We start from the raw sequence: 24549 nt of genomic DNA, 5'->3' as shown, positions 1-24549 counted from the left end.
ATAACTTTTAAAAAAGTTAAGCCTCTTCATTGGCTATTTTTGGTGCAGTAGATAAACTGTTTCCCAAACTTGCCTGAAGATAGGAATGGCTTGGAATGCTTGTTAAAAAAAGATTCCGAGCCCCAATAATCTGTGTTATTTAATAAGTAACCCAGATCATTCTTACCAGGAAAGTTTGAGAAGCTTTAAGTGAGAGCCAGCACCCTCCCCCACCAATCTACAGCTAAACCTCCAGATACCACTCTGGAATTTCACTTTCCCCAGGTATTTCTCTGCTGTGTTCACTAAACTGAGGCAAGAAGTTGATGTTAAATGCAGCTTTTGCTTGCTTTCTTCCCTGGGGATTAAGTGGAGTGAGAGATGACCCAACATGCCTTGGTCCATCTCCAGAATCTAAGACGTGGAGGTAATGGCATTCCCTGCGCAATTCTGAGGGCTGGCCCCACATTAAGCAACACAGCCTAGGCAGGGGGGAGAGGGTTACCAGGAAAAACCCTGCCCTGCCCTACCCTGCCCCACCTCAGGAGGGGTGCCCAGGCCTGATGATAGTCTTGGCCATGAGGATGTGTGAGGCTCTCTGTTCTGAAGCACAGACCCCTTTGGGCCAGGTCTCCCTGGCTCTCAGCAAACTCTGCAGAAAGATCACACAGGCCCAGGAAGGGCTGACAGGATGGTGGAGAGCAGTCACTGCTGAAATGCAAGGAGCATCCATGATAAAATCACTCCAACCTTGCTAAAAAGAAAAAAAAGATGACAAGAGTGGAGGAATAGTCGCCAGTTTCCAGGAATGGATGACCTGCACTGTTCCCACTACCCCACGGGTATATTCTCTGGGCCACAGGGTCACTTCCAAGTGCTCTGCTGCCTGTGGGAACTGGCAGCATCGAGCTGCCCCAACCACCTGTTGGATGAGGCAAGGTAAGTCTCCCCCATGATGTGCTGTTTTCCTCTCCCAGGGAAGTGAGGGGCAGCACCCTATGAGGTCCTAGGTCCTTTGCAGGCCCATGACTTCTGCTCTACCCCAAAGCAAACTGCATACGAACACACCTGGGAATGCTCTATATGGTTCCAGATAGATCATTTCCTCATCAATTTGCCATTAAGACCTTATATTATTTTTCTTAACAGTTTGGGGCACCCAGATCTTTTCAGAAATCTGACGAAGTTGTGGCTCTCTCCACCACGTTTATGTATGCCTGCAAAGTGAGGGCACATTTCAGAAAGGTCAGGAACACTATGTTAAGACCAAGCCCCCCAAGAACAGCTAAGACAAGATGTGCTCTCTATGCCTTATAGGGGCTGTGGGTGCTGACTCTATCATGATTCAATACACATCATTTGCCCCGCTGAAAATACACTGTGGTGTGTGACTGGCCTGCCATTTGTGTGGGGAGTGTGGGGGCACGGGAAAGAGCTGCCTGAGGCGATCTGCTAGGGCTTACAGTCACACAGCACTTAAGGCAACCTGGCCCTTTCTCTCACTCTGGAGGCCGAGAGGGCTCCTTGAAGGTGATCAGACAGCATGCAGGGCATGAGAAGGCAGCAGCCAGAAGGCCCTGTTCCTCTGTCCCCCATTAGGGGACTAGATTGGAGTCCTGGTCCTCCTTTGAGATCCACCATGACACAGGCCCTGGGAGCATATTGTCCCCATGATGGAGGCTCTGTTGCCATGCCAACAGAGAGATAACTAAAGAAACAGGGTTCTGGGGGTTTGGAGAGTACTTTAAAAGACCAGTAGGCTGTCCAGTGGACAAATGTTCTGTAGAGACCCAGAAACTATACAGAAGCAAGCTCAGTGAGTGAGAAAAGACATCTAACAGCCAATAAAGGGACACGTTGCTGGCAAACCAGAGTTCGTAGCACTCCAGTGTCTGAGCAAAGGTGCCAAGGTAGGTGGGTGTCTTCTTTGGGTGGAGGTCAGCTAACCAGATACCACCTGTCTGTGCTGTTTACTTAGCACAGAGTCAGTTGCCCCACAGCAGAAATTCAGCTTCGAGAAACACCGAGATGGGTGGTTCTCTACAGAACCCCCATTGTGACCAAGGCAGGCAGTATTTCCGAAGCTCCAAGACTCCAAGGCCGACCAGTGGCAGCTGTGCTGCAGCAGCTGCCTGGGGCCGTGCAAATACACAGAAAAAGCAATGGCACCACAGAAAGGAAACCACCAAGCAGGGACAGCACAGAGAAGCAGAGTTCTAGAGTGCAGCTGGCTTGGCCACAGCCTTGCTGGGTAACTCTGGGCAACCTGCTTTATGTCTCAGTTTCAGCAATTTACCCAATTTACCTGTGCAATGGAAGAGACTGTCTGCCTTCTCAGTTTCACATGAATGCTGTGAGGAGCAAATGCTCAGATGATTTGCAAATGTGTTAACAGTTTATAAAGAAAAGGCTACGGTGGCACCTGCTGGGTGCCCAGAACGGAGCTAAGGACTGAGGAGAGGCTCTGCCCACAAGACGTGGAAATTTAGTAAAGAAGACAAAAGACCCGAGAAGAATCCCTCAAAGTCCCAGTGGTGACAGAGGAAACTGGCTGCATTTAAATCATGTCAATAGCTGTCACTGCGCTCAACCACAAAAAGAAAAATGCTTGTGAGCAACCCTTTACTCCCCTTTTATGCTTTGGGAAAAGTGTACCTTCTGGTCAGGTGCACCTAAGAAGAAGAGAACTTCTTGGGATCCTCAGGGCTACCCTACCTGTGTGCTGGGAGACAACAGTGTGCTCCAGGGCTCCGAGTAGTCCAGAGAACCAGGCTGTAACACACACGTGCTTGCGGGGATGCCTTAAGTGGAAATACGAGCAAGCACCACCTGCTTGCCTCTCCCTGTTCCTGGTTTTGACAATCATAGACCAATTCTCCTTACAAGCATACCAATAAATCATTTCTGACGTGGTAAGGGAATTAATCTGGGGAAGATTTAATTAGCTACATTCATGTATTCAGCACAACTCCTGGAAATCAGATGGTGGGGTTGAGGGGGAGGGCACTTTTCCACACTGACCTAGGACTGATTTCCTCTCCTTCTTCTGAGGTCTGACTCAGCCATGCAAAGTTACCTCAAAGTTCTAAACCCTGTCTTTCATGCATGGAGGTCAAGTGCTTCCTGTGGTGGGGAGTTCATGACTTCATAATTCAGCTATTTGGGATAGTCTTCCCCTGGCAGGTACCATTCATTTCTTTGCTAAGACCTTGGGTGCTCTATTGTGTATGCTTCTTTAAAGAACAGCCAGTTACCTGCCCCCCTCCTCTATGTCAGGAGGCAAGGGGTGTTTCAAGTGGTCTCCACTGGTCTTTCCAGTCCTGCCCCTCCCACGGCCACAGCCGCTTGCCTAGACACCTACAGGCTTCAACTTGTTAGGAAAAACGCATTTCAAATTACAGCCTCTGTCAGCTCCTCTTAGGCCCTGCTTGCTCAGCCCCTCTCCTCTCCCTCACACAGTCTCTCTCTCTCATACACACACACACACACACACACACACACACACACACACACCTTACCCTCCCTCCATTTAACTCTGTGGAGAAGGCTCTGGGTCCTGGGTGGGAGGCTGCTGGAGTGGAACCCAGCCGAGCCCTGTTGTACTTCAGAAGCTTGCTGTTAAGTGGTAGGGACTAGCTTCTAAACATCTCTCAAGCAGTAGAAGGTTTTATTTTGAACTCAAAAATAGCTCAGTCCTAGAATTTCTTAATTGATCTCAGCTAAGCTAGAGCCAGAATTCAGTGCATCCCTCCTGAGGACAGAAGGGGTCTACAGTCATGATGTCAGAGCAAAAGAGCCCTGGGAGATAATGTAGTCTAGTAGGTTTCAAACTTTTATGTGTGTAATTGTGTAAAGGAAATCTCACATGGAGCCCCAACATGTGTCACACTGCCTACAGTCTGAAAAGCATGAATTCACTGGAGAGAACGAGGCCCTGGGTGGGCGGGTGGCAAAGGTCAATGCCAGAAACAGGTAATTCAATGTTTTCTAACACCCAGGTCCACACTGTTTCTCAAGTACCTATATGGCTATCTAATTTTTCTATTAAAATCATTCCTAACATAGGGCACCTGGCTGGCTCAGCCAGAAGAACATAGGACTCTTGATCTTGGAGTCCTGCCCCATGTTAGGTATAGAAGTTATTTTAAAAAATAAATCAGGGATCCCTGGGTGGCGCAGCGGTTTGGCGCCTGCTTTGGCCCAGGGCGCGATCCTGGAGACCCGGGATCGAATCCCACGTCGGGCTCCCGGTGCATGGGGCCTGCTTCTCCCTCTGCCTATGTCTCTGCCTCTCTCTCTATCATAAATAAATAAAAATTTAAAAAAAATAAAAAATAAATCAGGGCAGCCTGGGTGGCTCAGTGGTTTAGAGCCTGCCTTCAGCCCAGGGTGTGATCCCGGGGCACCGGGATCAAGTCCCACATCAGGCTTCCTGCATGGAGCCTGCTTCTCCCTCTGCCTGTGTCTCTGCCTCTCTCTGTGTCTCTCATGAATAAATATATAAAATCTTTAAAAAATAAGAAATAAATCAGGAATGCCTGGGTGGCTCAGTGGTTGAGCATCTGCTTTCAGCTAGGGCCGTGATCCTGGAGTCCTGGGATTGATCGGGCTCCCTGCATGAAGTCTGTTTCTCCTCTCTCCCTAGGTCTCTATCTCTCTCTGTCTCTTGTGAATAAATTAATAAAATCTTTTTTAAAATAAATTAATTAAAAAATCATTCCTAAGATTGTAAATTTGCACAATCGCTCCCCTTGCCCTCAGGAAAAGCCCCTTACTGTGTCTTAATAAGGACCACCACCCATATCATTCACTCCCAGGGTTTTGGCTCAGCACTCCTCAGCCCTCCGACAAACCCATCAACTTCCATTCAGCTTCCCAGACTGTCCTTTCTTGAAAACTTCTTGCTCAAGTGGGCTAAGTGTTCCTCCTGTGGGTTTGGGGTCACTGCATAGAAAATGCTCTCAGACCAGCCCTGAATCAAGAAGGGTAAGATCAGGGAGGCTGGCTGGCTCAGATGGTTAAGCATGTGCCTTTGGCACAGGTCATGATCCCAGAGGTCCTGGGATCCAGCCCTGCATAGTGTGCCTGCTCAGCAGGGAGTCTGCTTCTCACTCCTCTTCTCCCACCCCCTCCCCCTGCTTGTACTCTAAGATTTTAAAATAAAATCTTAAATAAAAAAAAAAAAAAAGAAGAAGGGTAAGATCAAGATCAGGCTTTTCTTCTTTGTAGGACACTCAGGGCTGGAAGGGTAGGAGAATTATCACTTGGAGCAGAGACACAGGATGGCCCCAAAAGGCCTTTAAACCACTCTGTGCCTCAGCTGTCTTGTCAAAATGAACCAATACTAAGTGATTTACTTAGAAAGGGCCCACCCAGCACACAACAAGCACTCAAGACATGTCAGGTGTGACCATCATCACCTCAACCCATCATCTGGCCTGATGGATTCCTTCGTCTTACAGGGAGAAGCAACTGAGCCCTGGAGTGGCTATGGGGCTTGTGGAGGTTGTCTGGATATCCAGAAAGATAATGAGTCATTGGGGTGACAAAACCGAACTCCCAGCAAATCCCAATCACAGGAGAACCTGTCATTTGGTTATACACACACACACACACACACACACACACACACACACACACACACACACAGCCTGTCTGCTTCCAAAATGGGTTTTGGACAACTGAACTCAAGTCATTTGTCTTCTCCTGGCAGGCCCGGCCCTTCTGCCGCTCCCTTCCCAAGAAAGGATTGGGAATGCCCGTGAGGCTTTCTCACGGTAATAGAAAACTCTGTACAATAAGAACAACTTCTCCAGTGTTCTCACAGGAAAAGTATGTAAAACAAAACAGCAGAGCCTAGAAGCCAAAGGCCGTGCTGAGGGCTATGTTACCTTTAAAAGCCAGGCCTCTCCATGCAGGCCATGGAGATGAGCAAGAGTGCCTGAGTGATGGGGTCTCTCCAACCCATGTGATTTCTGTGCCCAGAGATGACCTTAAGGGGAGAAGGGGCTCCAACCAGATACAGCCCATGTGATTGGTGACAGTAGCCCAGGATCCAAACCAAGTGAAGGAGCACTGCTCTTTGAATGAGTCCCGCTAAGATGATGCATTCACGTTTCTAACAGCAAAGCAGGTTGGAGCATCTTTGAAACATAAGCAGCACTAAACAGCTGCCCTCCCCCAAGAGTTACTGCCTTTTTATTGAGGACACGCAGCATCGGCCATAATTACCACCACCGCATTTGAGGGTTCCCAATTATATTCCGCTTAATGGTGGGTACTCAATAAACAGTGATTCACTTTTTTTAAATGGTGCCATCTTCTCAAGTCCTCAAGCAACCAAGCTTCAATTAACTCTTTCTCACGTGCAGACCTCTAGGCTAAGAAACTGTCCCTGAACTCCAAAGCACTTCTCCTATGTACTCAGCACTTTCCAATGTACAAGGGGAATTACCGGGGACAGAGCTTTGTAACAACACACCTGTCTATAACAGTGTCAGTGGCTTATTTAGCCATGTGCATCCCATCCTCACAACATGCCAGGTAATGGGCTCTGAGCTGGGATGCGGCAAGGAGCAAAGGCAGGCCTGTTCCCCTGCCTCACAGAGCTTCCAGTCTTCTGAAGGAGTGGAATGTTAATCAGTTCCCTTCCCTGGGGAGGGCAGGAGCAACTCAGCCAGCATGTGGCAGGCAGAGGAATAAGTGCACCGGTGAGGTCCCTTCGCACCCTGTCCTGAATTGTAGCTATGTGGACACCTGTCTGTTTCACCAAACCTAGAGGCAGGTTCTGGAGCTGGTTCCCTCCATACTATAGTCAGCTCCAGCATGCAGTGGGGCTCCTACAAGGAGTGCTGGGTAGGAGCCAGGGCAGGCAGGGATGTTGGGAGTGGTACTGGTTTCAGAGGTCCGAGCTTCAGGGCTTCCTGGCTTCTCACCAGCTGTGGGGCTCTGGGCATGTCTCCCACCTTTTCTGAGACGGAGTTTACCCATCTTCACTGGGAGAACATCTTCCTCCTGAGGTAGGAGGAAACTGAGTCAATGGACCAAAGGATTACACAATGGCTGGCACACTGTTGGCAAGGGTTAGAGGCACTGGAAAATATGGAAAGGATGCTATTCTCATCTTTGAGATGCCACCAACCACATATACTTTAGTTTGAGTTCCCCCAGACATAGGCCTGGAAGCCAGGATTCAGGTGTAAGCCCTTTATTTGGGGCTTAAAACTTAGGAGTGGTGTGGAAACGAGCCAGGGAAGGGAAGGCAGTAGAAAAGTTGAGTAATCAAACCAGGTACCAAGGAGGGCAACTTCATCCAACAGGGAAACTGGGAAATCATGCACAATGCACCCATGAGAAATTACTTTACCAAGGACAAAGGAGCTGGGGGGCGGGGGGCAGACATCAGCTAACTCCTGGAGTCACCACTGAAGTTTGGTTGTGGGTCCCTGCCCTTGGCCTCTCTCATGTGTTCATTCAGGAAGGGTAGCTATTGCCATCCCAGGTACTTACTGCATGAAGCCCTGGGGCAGATCTGGGTTCAAGCCAGCTGTAGAAGGTCAGACTGGTGGGGCAGGGACTCTATGGGGCCTGACAGGATCAGCTGCCTAGGGCTGGGAAGGGCCTCAGAGAGAGGAGAGAGAGAGAGAGAGAGAGAGAGATGAGCTCACAAGTCCCACCTGGCAAGTTTACCTAAGTGAAGTAATAGGAGAGCCAGTCAGATCAACCTGGGCTCCTGTGCCCTGGACTTGCCCAGCTCACTGGTCTCCTCTGAAATTCAGTTTCCCATCTGTGAAATGGGAAGAAAGATCTCCCTGTCTCATCTCCCTCCTGGGATTTCCGGCAGATAATGGCTTTGCAAATGCAATGGGGACTGTACAGAATCTAGGAATCAGGCCATCTCCAGAAGCCACCTTCCCCAGTGCAGGGAGCCTCCCTAGATGAAGTACTATGTGTCCTTTTCTCCCAGGCCAGAGGATCAAGCAGGAAGCTCCCTGAAGAAGCATCTGGACAAAACCAATTTTGAGGGACCAAATATTGGCATGGCAGGTTCAGGGAGAGTCCAGAGCTATAGTCCCAATGAGCAGGCTGATGTACCATATGAGTATCTGAGAGGGCATTGAGGGGCAGACGGCACCACAGTGAGCCTGTGTGTGGACAGGCCACAGCTCAAGACTGGCTAGTCGTGCATCAAAGCATTACAGCATCCCTCTTCTCACCCCACAGCCGGGGATGTTGGCAACCCATGCCGGCTTACAACCCTTTGGACAGAGAAGCAAGTGGCCTTCGTGGACACCTTTCCTAAGAATCTAAAAAAGGAATCTCCCAGGGATGCCTGGGTGGCTCAGTGGCTGAGCGCCTCCCTTGGGCCCAGGGTGTGATCCTGGAGTTCTGGGTTCGAGTCCCACATTGGGCTCCCTGCATGGAGCCTCCTTCTCCCTCTGCCTCTATGTCTCTCATGAATAAATAAAATCTTTTTTTTTTTTTTTTAAGGAATTTCCTCCTTTTTCAGACATCTCTGGCTCAAGGCACAACCAGAAGTGCAGAAGGGAGAAAACTCCAACCTAGTAATACCCATCCTAGGATAGGGTGAGTTACCTGAGGATATCCACTGTGCAGCAAGAAAAGAGGTTATGGAATCTTTATGGATTAAAAAAATGCTTTTTGGCATCTCAGCAATTGACAAAAATCAGGTTTCAAAAGAGTACCTTTTTTAAAAAAAAGATTTTACTTACTTTATTTACTGAGAGTACACCTGGAGTGGGGGGAGGGGCAGAGGGAGAGAGAATCCCAAACTGACTCTGTGCTAAGTGCGGAGCCCCATGGGAGCTCAATCTCATGACCCTGAGATAATGACCTGACTCAAAATCAAGAGTCAGAGCCACCAGGTGCCCTTCAAAAGAGAACTTTTAGGAGGATTCCATTTTTTAAAAATGTAACACTAAAAAAAGGGGAGGGGTAAGAATGAGAAATGTGTTTCTGTGCCTAGAAAAAGGACTGGAAGGAAATTAAGTAAAGCACAGCACCCATGGCTGTGCACACTGGCTCCCTCCCTCCCTGTCACCTGCTGGTCCATAAGGCTTCTCTGATCAAGCCCTCTAACCCAGGGAATGGACTAGTAGACACACAGGACCACTGAGCTTTCAGGCTCAGGGAACACTGTTCCACAGTCACACTATGGCCTCAAAAGTCTTGCCTCCATGGTACCAGCCCCCTTGCTGTATCCTACACAGAGATGCCTAATTTGTAAACATGTGATGATTTCAGACCACTATGGCCTTTGCCCTGAAAACCCCACAATGCTGCCACAGCGCCTGAAGCTTTCAACACCAGGGCGGTCTGATTGGTTCTGTCCATCTCCACCACCCCCCCATGTCTATTCACAGCATAAAGGGGTACAAGCAAATGCTGGATGAGTCAGTGAGTTAATGAATCCAGGGACAGTCTGTTGGGCCATTTCTCTCTGCTGGGAAGCCCAGTGTCCATGCACGTAAGGAGTCTCTCACGGTAGGGCACTATAAACAAGCACATTTTTACCTAAGCACTTGTATACTTCTTGGCTTGGCCACTTCCTGGCTTGTATGACTTGAGGCAAGCCATGTGACTTACTTGACCTCTCTGTCCTTAGTTTCCCTCATTGATAGAGTTTGAATAATACTAAGATTTCCCTTATGAGGTCACTATGAGAATTGTTCCAGTATTTGTCAAATGCTTAGAACCACGCATATAGCAAAAGTAATAAGCATCACTGAAGTATTCGGAAGTGAACGTATACATACATGCCTAGCATGTGCACTTGCACCTAGGCTTGCATGCACATGAATGCCCACATTCCCACGTGCTCCAGCACAGCATGGACCTTGATTTTGCTTTTTCCCGATGTGTTGTGAGGTCAGGTATGTACATTCGGTCACGGCCAGTGGGCATAGAAAGAGCGAGGGGCCACAGTCTGCCTTAAGCAAAAATAACCCACTGAGCAAAGTCCAGCCAGTACCCTCACTGACAGCCAGGGCGCTGTGGACCCTGGTCACTCACACCAATCCAGTCATCTGCCTGGCCCAGGCTCTTCTTCCCCAGGTTGCTGCTCTGGGAGAGAATACCCGCCCCACCTAACCCTGTGACAGGTGGCCCCAGACCTGCCAGACCTCAGTGAGCCATAACACCTCTCTCTGGGGATATGGAGTTACCAGAGCAAACACTGGCAGGCGCAACCACAGAGAAAGCCCAGATAAACACTGCCTGCCTTGCCCCCTTCCTGAAGTTTTTGTGAGGCCTCACCTCTATAATCCCCTCCACAGGGCTTTTTGCTTTGACCTCAAGCTTCCATGGGGAGGGCAGGGGAGAGCAGAGGACAGATGCTCCAAGAGGGGATTTCAGGGAGTTTCAAAGACCCAGTCCAAAACACTCTATTTGTGGGGCTTAGTACAACAGGTTCTTATCTGGACATGCCAGTACTTCAGGAGTTTGACATTTATGGTGGTGCCCAGGGCCAGCAACAGAGGCACATGGCCTCTGCAGTCCTATGGGGATCTGCTCTTGGTTCCATGATCTGTTGCCATCTTGAAATTATTATTAATAATTATTATTACGCCCTGGTGGGCCCCACAAGTTATGCTGTTGATCCTAATGGTCTTTCAATATCCAGAAGTTTCCATGGTGAACTTGAGGCCCAAACTCTATTCCCTTCTTCTCTCCACCTGGGCATCACTGGCTAAGTCACACTCCCTGTCAGGACCTTAGTTTCCCCATCTGTAAAATGGGAAGGGTTTAAAAAAAAAAAAAAAAAAAAAAAGATGGGAAGGGTAGAGTGACCCCTGGGGCCAGAATTTTGGATTTCACAGGCCACTATAATTACCAAAAAAGCAGGGGGAAAGACACAGGATCACAACACTAAAAGAAACCCAACTACGGTCTGTCCTCAATGACATTTTTGAAAGGAAAGAAAAATAACAATAAATAGTAAAAGGAAATGGAGAATAAAGCACAATCCTTTAAGGAATGAATGTAACTTTACAAAAAACTCCCTAACTCCCTAAAAGTAACTTTCCACTTTTCTAATTGCAGTAGAGGTTACTACACTTTGAGGGAAAGCCCTGGATACATGGGCATTTCAGTCCTTCCAACATTATTTTGAAAAGCCAAGGCCTCCTTTAGGTTGATGTGCATCTATGGCTTAAGGATGCTGGCTTTTCCTGCTCCCCCTCCTCTCTCCTCACTCACTCCAAAGGTACATTCTAGACCACCACTGAGGACTGGCCTCTATGAAACACCAACACAGTGCTTGACAGCAGCCTCATGATCAGGCACAAACTGGCCCTAATTTATTAGTTCACATGGTAAAATTACCTTCCGAATGGAATGTCATAAATCACCCACTACCGGAAACGTTCTATCCTTAAAGGGAGGCAAAGGTATCTTGAACTGAATCCCAGACTTATCAATTTCAAGAGCAAACTTTGATCCACTGCTGCTGTGTTAATAAAGTGATCTGGGAGGCCTAGCCCCTCGCTGATAGCACAGCTGCCACAAGACATCCCAACCCTCCACCAGTTTCCTTTCTTCACATTTCTCTCTGTGGAGCCATGCTGAAGCCAACATGACTCACAGGGATGACTCCTGGAGACAAGGGTCCTAAGAACCTCAGGCTAGCCCCTCCAAGAGCCTGTGCATTTTAGAAGATTAGAACGGGCAAGAGGCTTACAGAGGTGATGCTGACAATGAATAAAGAACCTACTATGTGTGTGACTTGACTTGTGTGCTTTCACATACATGGTCTTATTTCATCTTGCTAGTTACATCATGTCCAGGTGACAAAATCAAAGCTCAGAGAGGTTTAGTAGTTTTCTAAGGCCACAGAGCACATAAGGCAGTGCAGGCCTCACTCCAAAACTTTGGCTCTTCTATGCCACCCACGGCCTGTTGCGTGAGTTTCTAATATCCTGGATTCCTTTCTCGACAGCAGGAGGAAATCTCTGAAGAGAGGTTTGAAAGGAAGAGGAGAAAGCTCTGCCAATTTGGCTCGGATGTGCCAACCTCGGGCAAGGGCCACCCCTGACACTCCCTCAGTCAGCTGGGTGCTGGAAGTCTCCCTTCCTCTTCCTCAGCCACCCTATGACTGTAGCACACCTGTAACCTGCCTGGGCCACACCTGGGGAAGCAGCGGCTTCCGCCTGCAGCCTGTAACTCTGTGTTCCACTTCCAGCAATTTCCTCCCTCCATCCCCTACTGTCTAATCCTTCCTGCCAGAAAGAACCCACCTCCTCTTCCTCCTCCTCCTCCCCACAACCACCACCAAAAATAGCACAGCAGCACACAGGCAGAGTCCTTACATTAGAGAGAATGAGGCAGTGGAGAGGCTCCAGGGCCTCTCTCCCCACATCCCCAAACCTTTGCACATGGAAGCATCACTCAGCATAAGAGGGGAAGGAGAGCTAGAAGGTGAACGTGACCTCACCTCTTGCTTCATTAATAAGAATTAATACTTGGGTAGTGCCCAGCATGCACTAAGTTATTGTTATTTTCAAGGAGGCCTGTAAAGTAAGTCTCATTTTTCTCATTGTAAAGTGGGAGGGAATTTTATGGTAGAGTTGGTTCATTTTTCATCTCATTAATGTTAAGCCCAGTTGGATTTGAAAAAAACTAAGTGTCCACACAGACAGTGAAGACCAGAGAAACTGGAGGTGTCCTGCTGGTAGGAGAGGAGGCTTGGGGTCAGGGTAGTCATCCTGAAATCAAGTATGTGCCCTTGCACCAGAGGTGGTGGTGGTGATGGTGTCTGAGAGGGGGTTCAGGAATACTCCTGGGATAAAAGTGAACACCCCACCATCTTTGTGGGGGTCCTATCGTGTCCACTTCTAGGGGATAACAAGGTGATGTGGGCCACCTGATGGGGGGCCGGCAGGGGAGGATTCTCTCAATACCCCCACCTACTGCAAAGAAGAATGCACTCCTTGGAAACATTTAAACCAATGCCCCAGCTGACCAGAACTGGGTCTATCTAAGTGGTGTGGCTATATTCCCATCTCCCCACATTTCTGTCATGTCCATCCTCCAACCAATCTGTGGGCAACAGGTCCAAACAGATGGTGGTCCTGAGCTCCCTATCCATCCTGGACCCCATACATGGAGCTGTCACAGCTCAGGCATCTTGGGCTCATGGACCGGCTTGGGCAGGCTGTACAGCTCCCACCATCTTCTCTGCAGCCTTGGCTGGGAGAACTGGCATGGTGAGTAAGGCAGGGAGGCTCCTCAAAGGCTGCCCCCCACCTTTTCCACCCAAGAAAAATTTTCTGTAAAATACCAACCCTCCCCAGAACTACCTCCCAGATTTAAGAAGGGGAGAGGGAGCTTGGGTTTTAAAAGAGAAATTGGATTCCCAATCATGAACTCCCTATACCAAGGGCACGTAACAAGTAAAACGGGTTCTGCCATTGATTAAATGAGCTGGGGTAATAATGGGGTTCACCCTTCACCATTAAAAACATTAACCTCATTCCTGGCCCAGTGATAAATCCATAAAGCCAGGGCCCACAAAGCTCTCTCATGACCACACTTCCCATCTGCCAGGTGAGAGGAGTGGGTACACCCTGGGGGTAAGCCAGGAAAGGACAAAGCCCTTTGAAAAAGGACATGGACACTCCAGAGCCAACTGCAGGTGGGCAGGAGGGAGAAATAATGCCATGACTTGCCATGGGTATGCAAGAGCCCAGGGGGTCTCATCTGTCTGGGGTCTTAATTAAAGTGATCCTGTCACATGGTCCAACCTAGCTTCCCAAAAGCCAAACCTATCCACGGGCTGTGTCAACTTCTGCTACTAGAAAGGGACATTATCTCCCTCTATTTATTTAGATTTATTTTTTTATTCATTCATGAGAGACACACAGAGAGAGGCAGAGATACAGGTAGAGGGACAAGCAGGTTCCCTGCAGGAGCCTGATGTGGGATTCAATCCCAGGACCCCAGGATCACGCCCTGAGTCGAAGGCAGACACTCATCCACTGACCTACCCAGGCGTCCCCTCCCTCAATTTTGGATTAAGAACTGCCACCAGGATGACAAAGAACCCAGCCTCCATGTCTCATGAACATAGTTGAATAGATCACGGAGCACATATATTTTAGAGAATATGAAGAGGCATGTGTGTACAGTGCAGGATGGGTGGTTAAGCCTTAGAATAGGACGGAGATGTGTTCTCTGGGGTCAGAGAGGATACAATGAGGACCACACAGCAGAGGTGATGGAAAAGATTTCAACTCAACTTGAGGAAGAATGTTTGATCAGACAGAGCTGGTCCAAACAGAACAGGATGTCCTGGGGCGCCTGGGAGGCTCAGCTGCTTAAGCACGCAACTCTCGATTTTGGCTCGGGCCACGATCTCAGGGTCGTGAGATCAAGCCTGTGTCAGTCTCCACATTTAGCTGGGAATCTGCTTGAGATGGTCTCTTCCCCTCCCTCTGCTCCTGCCCTGGCATGTGCTCTCAGTCTCTCTCTCTAAAATAAAGAAACCTAAAAAAATAGAACAGGATATTTTGAGACCTAGTGAGCTTCCAGGCACAGGAATCTCCAGGTAGAACTCGGTTGAGCACTCAGCCAACAGAAGGACCTAGATTAAGATTCTCTGCCATTGGAAATTCCATGTTCCTCCCAGGATTTCTGTGGTACCCCAAAGCATGAGACCCAGGATCTGAGAGCTAGTGTTGAAAGAGCTGGTCCAACCTTATAAAAGTGTATTTCTCTTACTTCCACAGGAAGCCCCCAAAACTTCCCGGCTTTAGGGCCCAAAGGTGCTGCTCTACAGTAAAACTGGCTTATTTCCCAAAAGCGCATGAGGGTGGGAGGTTAGCTAAGCCTGCCTTGGGAGAAACGGCATTGCCATCTTAGGTGAAGATGAGACACAGGAGGTGAGCATGAGCTTAGCATCCCCAGATAGCTCCACTCCAAGGTGGGAACCCTGGCTACTCAGGGGAGGGAAGGGTTCAGCCTAAGCCTAGACAGGGCCTCCCAACAGCAGGTGTTAGGTTGGGTACTGTGGGAGAAGCATAGAATCACATTCAGCAATGCCCATGCTAGGCTAGGTTCTAGGGACAGAAGAACAAATACAGCTCAGTGTCTGTCCTCAAGGAGGGGGAAGTCTTGTATGAGAGATCCCCGAATTTCTCCTATACATAGCCAAATAGTAAATATTTTGGTTTGCAGTCTCTATAGCAACCACTCAACTCACTTGCCACTGTAATGCAAAAGCAGCCATAGATACATCTAAATAAATGGGTGTGGTTGTGTGGCAATAAAACTTTATTTACAAAAACAGCAGCAGGACTTGGCCTAAGGGCCACAGTTTGCCCACCTTTGGTCTAGTCCAACAGTTCTCAACAGGCTGCACATTAGAATTACCTGGGGAGCTTTCACAAATAGCAATGCTTGAGCTCCACCCCGAATTCCACTTTAAATGGTCAGAGGTAAAGGGCCTGGAATCTACGTTTTCTAAAACCTCCCCCAGGTGATTGTACCATGGAGCCAAGACTTAGAATCATCTCTCTAGCAGAAGAGAGGCACTTGTAATCCCACTATTATCTCACAATAATCCATTGGATTTCACAAACCCAGCCCAGGGGAAGTGACTCGCTCAAGGTCATACAGTGAGTCAAGAGACAAGGATTCCTAGCCCATGAGCATTCCCCTGCACCACAGCAGATGCATAGATGGGCTCACACTCCCATCTCAGAGTCTGAGATGCAGGTGCCTTCTAGCTCATACCCCCTCATTCCAGGACGATGAAGACCCTAGAAAAATATACCAACCACATTCACCCAACCCACTCTAATGCATGGGACCTAGCCTCCCCCTAGACTGAATGTCAGTGACCTCATACTAATTACCAAAACACCTCCCTTTCTTTTGAGAAACAGCATTTTAACCAAAGTTTAAAAACAGTTTATTGGCATCTGGGAGGAACAAAAGAGGACTGTAAAAACTGTATTTCCTCAGTCCTAAGAAGTGCAGCCACAGGAAACTCTTTACCAATGACACCACTAAAGACCTGCCAAAACGTGCCGCCTGCCCAGAGTTCTGCCCACACAGGACTTGGGCACAAGGAACCCCCCAGAGCCGTGGGGAATGTTGCAAGAGCTTGGCTGACGCTGGGCAGCCACTGGCAGTGATGATCTCAACGTCTACAGAGCAAACGTACTCAGGCAGACAGGGCAAACTCAGGCATCCCTGACCTTGCAGGAGCTCTGCGGGTGGCCAGAGTGCCTCTAAGCCCCAGACCCTCCTTCCTCTCCATGGAGCCATAGGACAGTCAGGGGATCAAGACAGCAGGGATTACTACTGTAATATACTGCAGTAATAGCTACCGGGGCTTTGTTTGGTTCCCTTAATACTCCTAACAACCCTATGGAGTGGGTTCTTGTATCGTTCCTGTTTTACAGATGAACAAACTGAGGCACAGGGTGGCTGAGTAACTTGCCCAAGATGGACAGTCCGAGTGAAGACTCAAGGTCAGCTGCTCTGTCCCAGATGGCAGCTCAAAGGATTTCACAGTGAATCTACCAATATGCCTAGCAATGGTTGGGGCTCAGCTGTATTATCCTAGCTCTGTCTGTACCTCCACTCAGCCTCCTAGGCCACACTTGGGGGCAGTCCCATGCTGGGCTCTGGGATATGAAGCAGAATCAGACACTACTGCGATCCTGCAGGAGTTCCAGGCTAGTCAGGGGAGGCACAGGTTCACAAATAGCTGTGAGGGGCCAAAAAGTGACATTTCACATCCTGTCACACTCTAACAAGATTTTTTTTTTTTTTTTTAAATCTGGCTCTTGTCCCACTGCCTAAAGTTAGTTTCACTTAGTCCTGACAAGTTGTATAAGAGTTTTTAAAAATCAGGTCAAACCACATTTGGAGAGCTCCAAACAGCTCCTAGAATTTTCTCCCTCCCTTACTCTGCAGTCTGGGCTTGGCTGTCCGGCTCCCACTCTCTCCCGCCCTGTGCCCCCATAGATGTGTGCTCCCGCCCATGCATTCCAAGCACGCCAGCGTTCAGCAGCCACAGAACAGGGTGGGTACACAGGCAGGCTGGAAGGGATCACCAGACTTTTAAGAGTGCCACGAGGCAGGCCTTTTCTTGTAAAAGCAATGGACCCAGGAGCCCCAGTCACCAACTCTTTCCATGTCAGAGCTCTCTGACTCTTCCCAAATATCCATGAAGTCATCACACCATGATTATAAACTTCCTAAACTGGAGCTCCAAGGTGGGGCTCATGTCCATGCAGCTTTCCAGTACCTGTGTCTCATGCAGGGCCCAGCACACAAAAAGGTGCTCAGTAAATGAAAAAATAAATTTTACCAGTGAGGAAACTGGCTCAGAGAGATTAAGAAACTTGCCCAAGGTCACACAGTGAAGGGAGACAGCAGGCCTGCCTGGGGACAAGGAGAAGCTGGGTGTAGAGAGTGATAGTGGGCAGGGGCCATGGGCGGTGGTGACTGGAAGATGACAAGAAGAGGGGAGAAAGGCAGATAAAGCCCCAGGGAGGAAGGGCCTGACCAAGAGAGAACAAAGACAGGCACCGGTAGCTAGCTAGAGAAGAGCCAGAGGGAGTGAAAAGATAGAAGTTTTTGAGACAGATTGTCAGCTGTGAAGAACAGGTTTCTAAACTCTTGAAGCTTATCAGGCAGGGCTGGCAGGAGGGCGTGACAACCCAGGACAATGCTGTGCAGGAAAGGGTTTGCCACAGATGGTTTTCTTCCCTCGAAAAATGTAGATAACTTGTTAGAATGATGAGAAGCATCCTTAAGATAATGTGCTCTGTCAAATGCCGCTGTAAGGCCTTTATGCCTGTGATACGGTCCCCAAACCAGGTGACTGGAGTCTTAAAAAAAATTCAATACTCTGTTCTGATTTGTCATTTGCATCTAAATCAGAAGATAACTGATAAAACGGGCTCTTTTACAAAAAATGTGCACTTTGAATGAGAAGCACAAGAGAAGGCTGAGAGTAGGACTTTCTTACAGTAAAGGGACACCTGGGTGGCTCAGCAGTTGAACGCCTTCCTTTAGCCCAGGGCATGATCCTGGAGTCCCAGGATCGAGTCCCACATCAGGCTCCCTGCATGGAACCCGCTTCTCTCTCTGTGCCTATGTCTCTGCCTCCCTCTGTGTGTGTGTCTCTCATGAATACATAAATAAAACCTTAAAAAAAAAAACTTCCTTTTGGTATGGCGATGACTCTGTCATTAGCTTGTTTGTGCTGCAGCAGATTTCAAGGTTGCTAGATCCAAAAAAAAGGGGTCACAGCCAGGGCCAAAGACTGTATCCTATTTTGTGGCAAAGCAATATGTGAATGAATGGATTCCATGCTTCTTGGCTCAGGCGCTCTGATTTTACAACCCTCTGCCTCTCCCTCCCTGGGCCCTCCCCCATCTTCAGAGCAGAGGTCACAGAGCCACAAGGTCCCCTTGTAATCCCTACTTCCTGTAGATGCCAGTCTGGCTTTCTGAACAACCTCTTTAATTTGACCACACAACCCACGGTTGCCCGGAAACGACTCTGGGGTAAGAAGCAGTTCAGGGAAGCTCAACTACCTTTAAGGCCGGGATGACCCCTCACTGGGGCCTGCCATCAACAGCCAGCCCTGGCAGGGGCCGTGCACAGGGGGACCCGGTTCTGATAGGCCAAACCCTCTTCAAGGTGGCTTACAAATGAAAGGAAAGGGGAGAGCACGAGGAATTCCGCCAGGGGGCTCCTGACAAGAGTCTGGCAGCTGGTGCTCTGCCCTCCACAAATACCTGGGCCATAGTTTTATTTTAAGCCAGAATCGCTGGTTGGGGTTCTGAGGCCACACTTTAGAGCTGAGCCACAGATAGCAGCATTGAGAGCAGCCCAATTCTCGCAATAAAACTGTTCCCAAAAGACAAGACTTGTTATTTGTCCTCAGAAATTCGCAAATCACCCCCACAGCTCCTCCCCTGAACCTCAGTTCCCTCAGAGAAATGCACACAGTGGCTGCATTTCAGACAGGCAGAGAGAGCCGGGCAATGCTAGGGCAATGCTAGCTCGTAGTCCTGCCTGGGCTGCTGGCTGGCAGCGTGTCTGACTCCGGGGGAAATCTCAGCAGCCCTCGTGGGGAGAACAGAGCGCTGGTCACCTGAGGGCTGTCGGGAGGAAATGAGACTGTGTGTGTGAAGCCACACAAAGGTCAATGAGGCCATTATCACTGAAGCCAGGCTGCAGAAGGATGCCTCCTCAGACGTGAATTAGCATGTGTGAGGTGGAGGAGGGGATGCAGAGAAGGGACAAGTGCCTGGGCTCAGACCACTCTACTGAAGGAGATGAGGCAATCTCCTGCAAAGCTGTCCTGGCCACTGAGCTCCACAACGGTGAGGGTGGGCAGCTCTCTCTCCTGGGTTCTGGTGGAAGTGAGGGACAGAGCAGTAAAGAGACCAGGTGATAATGTCACATGGGTGTACAGCCAAGACTTGTCGAAATGGAGTCTGGGGTAGATTCTGAGGGCTCTGCTTTGGGGCTTTACTGGAAATGAAGAACATGTCAATGTTTTGAAGTGCAGGGGTAACATGCTCAGCAGGATGAGGGGTGATGGACTGGATGCGGGGCACCTGTGGGGTGCATGGGAATGCGGCCATACTGGGGAAAGGCAACAGGGCTGAACTGGAAGACACCTGCCCCAGAGATGTTTACAGGAAAGTTAACTTTGAAGACTCGGTGGTGGGACCAGAACAGGTGAAGTCTTAGGACATTTATCCTAGTTTAAGTCCTCTCTTCTCCAGGCTAAAGTGCCACAGCTTCACTTCTTCCAGCCAAGGATGGAGGGCCTTAGTGCAGTCACCACTAGGTGCTCTGTTTTTTCTCTACATACTAAGAAATGGACCCTTCTCACCAGATACCCAGAAAGCCCTTTTCACTGATCACTTTACCTTTGCCTGTAAGGGCTCTAGAGGCCTGAGCTGCCTTTCCCACCATCATGCACATGTACGGATGAATCTACCACCCAGCAAGGAGCTCTGTGCAGCAGTGGGACTAAGTCATGACACTGCACAACTACACATGAGGTGGGGCAGGCAGACACAAGTAAGGCCCAAAGGCAATACCCCCAGGTGGGGAGCAGAAGACTGTGCCTGAGTTTTGCTGAGTGACAGGATCTGAGCTGAACCTGAGTTTGCTAGGCAGGATGAGGTGGTGGGAGGGACAGGCCATGCCAGCCTCAGGAATGGGCATGGGCAAAGCTGCAGAGAAGTAAAAATTCAGTGAGTTTAGGGAAGGATGCTCTCCAGCTTAGCAGGAAAAGGAAACAGGGACCGCCTTCTATGGGCCCTTGAATGCCAGGTTATAGCAACTCAACTTTATTCCAGAAGGCAGGAGGAAGTCACCAAAGATTCTGAGAAGCCAAGTAACCAGATCACAGTTGCACTTCTACTGGAGGCGTGTAATGTCAGCTGTCCTTCATAACAGGGTTGTAGGTGGGGCCGGCTCTGAATGCACAAAGCACTGCAGAGGAGATGGTTACGGTAGGAACCTGTGGATTGCCAAACTGTAGCCAGCCACAGTAAGCTTTTAAACACAGGTTTTATGAATAGTGCTTTGGGCCTCAGTGGAAACAACCTCATTCTCTACCTATTTCCTTTCTCATTCTTCAATTTTCTCCCGAGTTTCTGAGTATGGATCTCATGAGGAAGTCATTAGCAGGAGCTGCAGTCTGTTCTAATTATAAAGCATGCTATCAGTGCCAAGGCAGACGAGGGGATCATGCCCACATCTGGCCTCACAAAGACACCAGGGTGTGGGGTTAAAGCAGGCCAATGGTGGGACAAATGCCATGTCTGTCCTGCGCTGGGGTGTTGCACCAGTTACTTACACTCCTGTGCCTGGATCATGAAAGCACCTACGAGGAGGGCTGTTGCCAGAATGAAGCAAAGAAGAGCTTAGCACAGCACCTGGCACAAAGTAGGAGCTTAGTACGTATTAGGGAAATCACCCATTATCTTTGGTTGTCATTTAACTGCAAACCTCAACTCCAAACTGTGCACATGCCCTTTAATTACTGAGGGACTGTTGTGTGATGACTAATATACTGGGTTGGGAGTAGGGAGGCCCAGCCCTGCTCAGGGGGCTCCCTGATTTTGGGTGATTTCCAGCAATTCTCTTCTCTACCCACAAGGCCCGCTCTCTCTGCCTCCTGGAGCAGCTGAGACAATACCAATGTGAGGACCCAGGGCAAACTATAAAGCACCCACGTGAGGGGTCAGTGCTCCCCTGGCTTCAACTCCAGCTAGGAGTGTAAGAAGGGATCTGCCTCAGTGGGAGAGGCATTTCCAACTTGCCCATCTGTTGGCTTCCCTCAGAAATCACTGTGACAGGCTCTTCGAAGGCCAGCCCAAGGAAGCAGATGCCACAGCCAGAACAGCAGGGGCTCATTTCCAGCCTGGCCAAGCATGGGCTTTCCTGGGGTGATACAGCCCAGCCTAGAAATCAAATTCCTGTTAATTCCCAGTATGGGCAGGGCCCTAAGTTTTCCCTGCATCCCTATGGTAACAAAGGCCCAACCAGGAGCCTCTCAGATCCATTACCACTGTTATAGAACCACACCACTTTGGCCAGGCCCCTGGAGCCCCTCAAATGCCTCTCACTGCCAGATCACCCATAGCCCCACCTGTTCTCGTTATGAGCTCCAAGCCTGTACCTTTCCCACCAGACCCAACCTGTAGTTCTATGATTTGGGCCAAGCTATGCTCTCCGCCTGGAGTACTCATTCTTTCCCCAGCCACTTTTCAGAGCCAGACTGAAACCTACTCCCATCTCCTCAAAGGAGCCTGCCCAGATCCCCCTCCAAGAATCAATCTGATGCCCCTGAAAAAAAACAAAAATCCAATGCCCCTGGAACCCTGACCATCTTGCCGTGCAGTGGAAAGCCTTGTGTCTGCTGCCCTGCCCCTAGTTTCTTTCCACCTGCTCCACAATGCCCTGTTCTATATTCCCCACTGTGCCTGTGCCAAGGGGCTCACCCAGCACCCATGTAGGGAACTGAACCTCTAATCTCCCCACCAACCCCCATGGACAAGTTAACTGCTCTCCATACTCAGACTCCAGGGACTGACATCTTAACCATGCATTTCTCAGTCTGGAAACCGTGAGTTGCATCCTCCCTGGAAAAGTGGTCTCTGGGGGCAGAGGGGCCAAACCACTTAGCTGAGTGGCCAGCTGCCTTCAGGCAGGAGAAGCCCAAGCTGACTGAGTCTGGGACTGCGTAGTGGGAAGGAGAGAATCTGAAGGTCAGTGGTATTCCCGCCCCCCAACACAGGAACCATCAACTGAGTCAGCAGGTCCCGGGAAGAGCTGGGGCAGACGCCTTTAATCCTCCCAGAACACGCTGGCAACAGGGAAAGCTCAGAGGGCCTCACGTCGGGGCCACAGCCCCTATGCTGAAGCCAGCAAGCTGAGGCGGTGACCTGGAGAGGCAGGCAAGCCCTGGCTCTGCCTGGCAGCCCACTCCAGCCTGCCACTGCACATAAATTATAGGGAGGAGGCCGATGGCCAACTGGCTTCAAGGCCAGCCCTGCCTTCTCTCCAGCACAAGGAAGCTTTGTGCAGCTCAACACCTCATTATCTGGCATCTCAGCCACACCGGAAAGGGCAAATAATGGGGTAAGCGCGACACATGTTGTACAGACGTCCCTCCCTGCGCAAACCTGTCCTGGAGTCCCCACTCCTGATGGGGTAAGGCTCAACTAACTCCTTTGTATGGTATGTGCAGTCCTCCAACCTGGCCACAGATCTTTCCAGGAAAACCTCCTCCTGGTCTAATTTATTTATTCATTCAAGAAATCTTTGTTGAGCACCTACTATATGCTGGGCATGATGCTGAAGGAGCTGAAGGATCCCTAGGTCCCACCACCCCAAAGCCTGTGTAGATCCCATACAAGCCCCTACCTTGGAACTGTGCCTACAGGAGGTGCTCAATACTTGGTAGCTGTTATCGATCCCACTTGCCCCTAAAGAGGGAGGAAGTTGCTCTTCCCAGATGCCACTTGCCCACTTCCTTGTAAATCTTACCAGCACACACTAGAAAGGTAGGCACCAAAGTCACTCTGCCTGTTGGTGGCCCACCAAATACCTATCATTTAGAGTGTGCTGGCTGTTCTGGAGGGCACTGAGGCTTGGGGTGTTACCCTAAGCTGGAGTTACTGAAGTCTGGGGACCTGGGGTTTCATGATACACCGGATCCTCAATCAACTTTCGCGAGGCCACTTGTATGACAAGCATTCCCAGGCCCACTCCAAGCTGTGTAAAGTATTCTCACTGCTACTCTCCTAGACTTGTGACATATGTGACTGACTGCTCCTAGCTGGAGCACGGACATAGGTATAGAAAGAAAAGAAGGGTGGGAGATCAGGACGCCTCCTCAACAACTGAGTTGAACTGGTAAGGATGAAGAGGATAAAGGTACAATGCATGTAAAGATAGAGGGGCACATGGATAAAATCCTTGTAGAAGGCAAGAGGTTTCCAGCTGGTGGGCCAGGAAACATGAAGCAATGGGAAGCCTTTCAGAGAGGTAAGGGTCAGCTTGAAATTCATGCTATAAGTCTAAACATCATAGAAGCCAATGAAGACTGTTTAAGTAAAGACATGTCCAGAGTCGCTTTTGAAAGAAGATGAAGGATCAACCAGAAGAGTCAAGACTTAAGCACGGTGGGATGTCAGGTATGGGGTTTTTCTCTTGACAGCATTTGAAAAAGCTTGACAATATATCAATTTCCTATAGCTTTATAATGAGCCAGGCTGTACAAAAAGAGATTGCACACAAGACAACACAGTTGCAGGGAAATATGGTGCATCTTTAAAAGACTTATACTTTTTTATGTGAGAAGGAGGACAACTTCTGTGCAACTAAGTAATGATCAAAGATCTCATGGCATGTTGAGGTCAGAGACAGCCTGCAGGAGCAAGGTGGTAGGAGGGGACTTCCATACAATTAGGAGATTTGTATAAAACACAGAACAAAGAGAACACAGGCCATGATTATAAAGAGATATCCCTAAGATTTTATTTTTTTAAAGATTTTATTTTTAAGTAATCTCTACAGCCAACATGGGGCTGGAACTTACAAGATCAAGAGTCGCACACTCCACTGACTGGGCCAGCCAGGCACCCTGTGCCTAAAGTTTTTGACCAGAGGTCTGCAAAATTTAATTTTTGTAGTCCAGTTTTATTGGAACACAGCCACACCTGGTCATTTATCTATTATCTCTGGACATTTGTGCACTACAAGGTCAGAACTGAGCAGATTCAACAGAAACTGTGTTGCCCAAAGCCTAAAACACTTACTGGCTGGTCCTCTATAGAAAGTTCACTGGCTCCTGTGTGAGACACCTGGAGGCTCACACATCCAACAAGAACAAGTGACCACCATGGGAAGCAACATACTTATTCCCCAAGCCCCCCTGGGTTCCTCTCTGAGTCTGGCCCCCACAGGAGGCCACACATTTCTTTGAACGTCCTGGGATAGCAAACCTTCCATCCACTAGATTTCATTTCTGGAAATTGCCCAAGGCTTTACCAAACCGAT

The 24549-nt window shown here is 49.2% G+C and overlaps 1 protein-coding gene across 1 annotated transcript in view; it reads right to left on the bottom strand.

The window, feature by feature from the left end:
- The window catches only part of SHB (SH2 domain containing adaptor protein B), a 140622-nt gene that overhangs the window by 93339 nt on the left and 22734 nt on the right, over positions 1-24549 (bottom strand). The window lies entirely within an intron of this gene.

Source organism: Nyctereutes procyonoides, unplaced genomic scaffold (genome assembly GCF_905146905.1).
Source record: "Nyctereutes procyonoides isolate TBG_1078 unplaced genomic scaffold, NYPRO_anot_genome, whole genome shotgun sequence".
Classification (NCBI taxonomy): Eukaryota; Metazoa; Chordata; class Mammalia; order Carnivora; family Canidae; genus Nyctereutes; species Nyctereutes procyonoides.
Note: the sequence above shows the minus strand (reverse complement) of the source record. Positions and strands in the feature narration are given on the sequence as shown.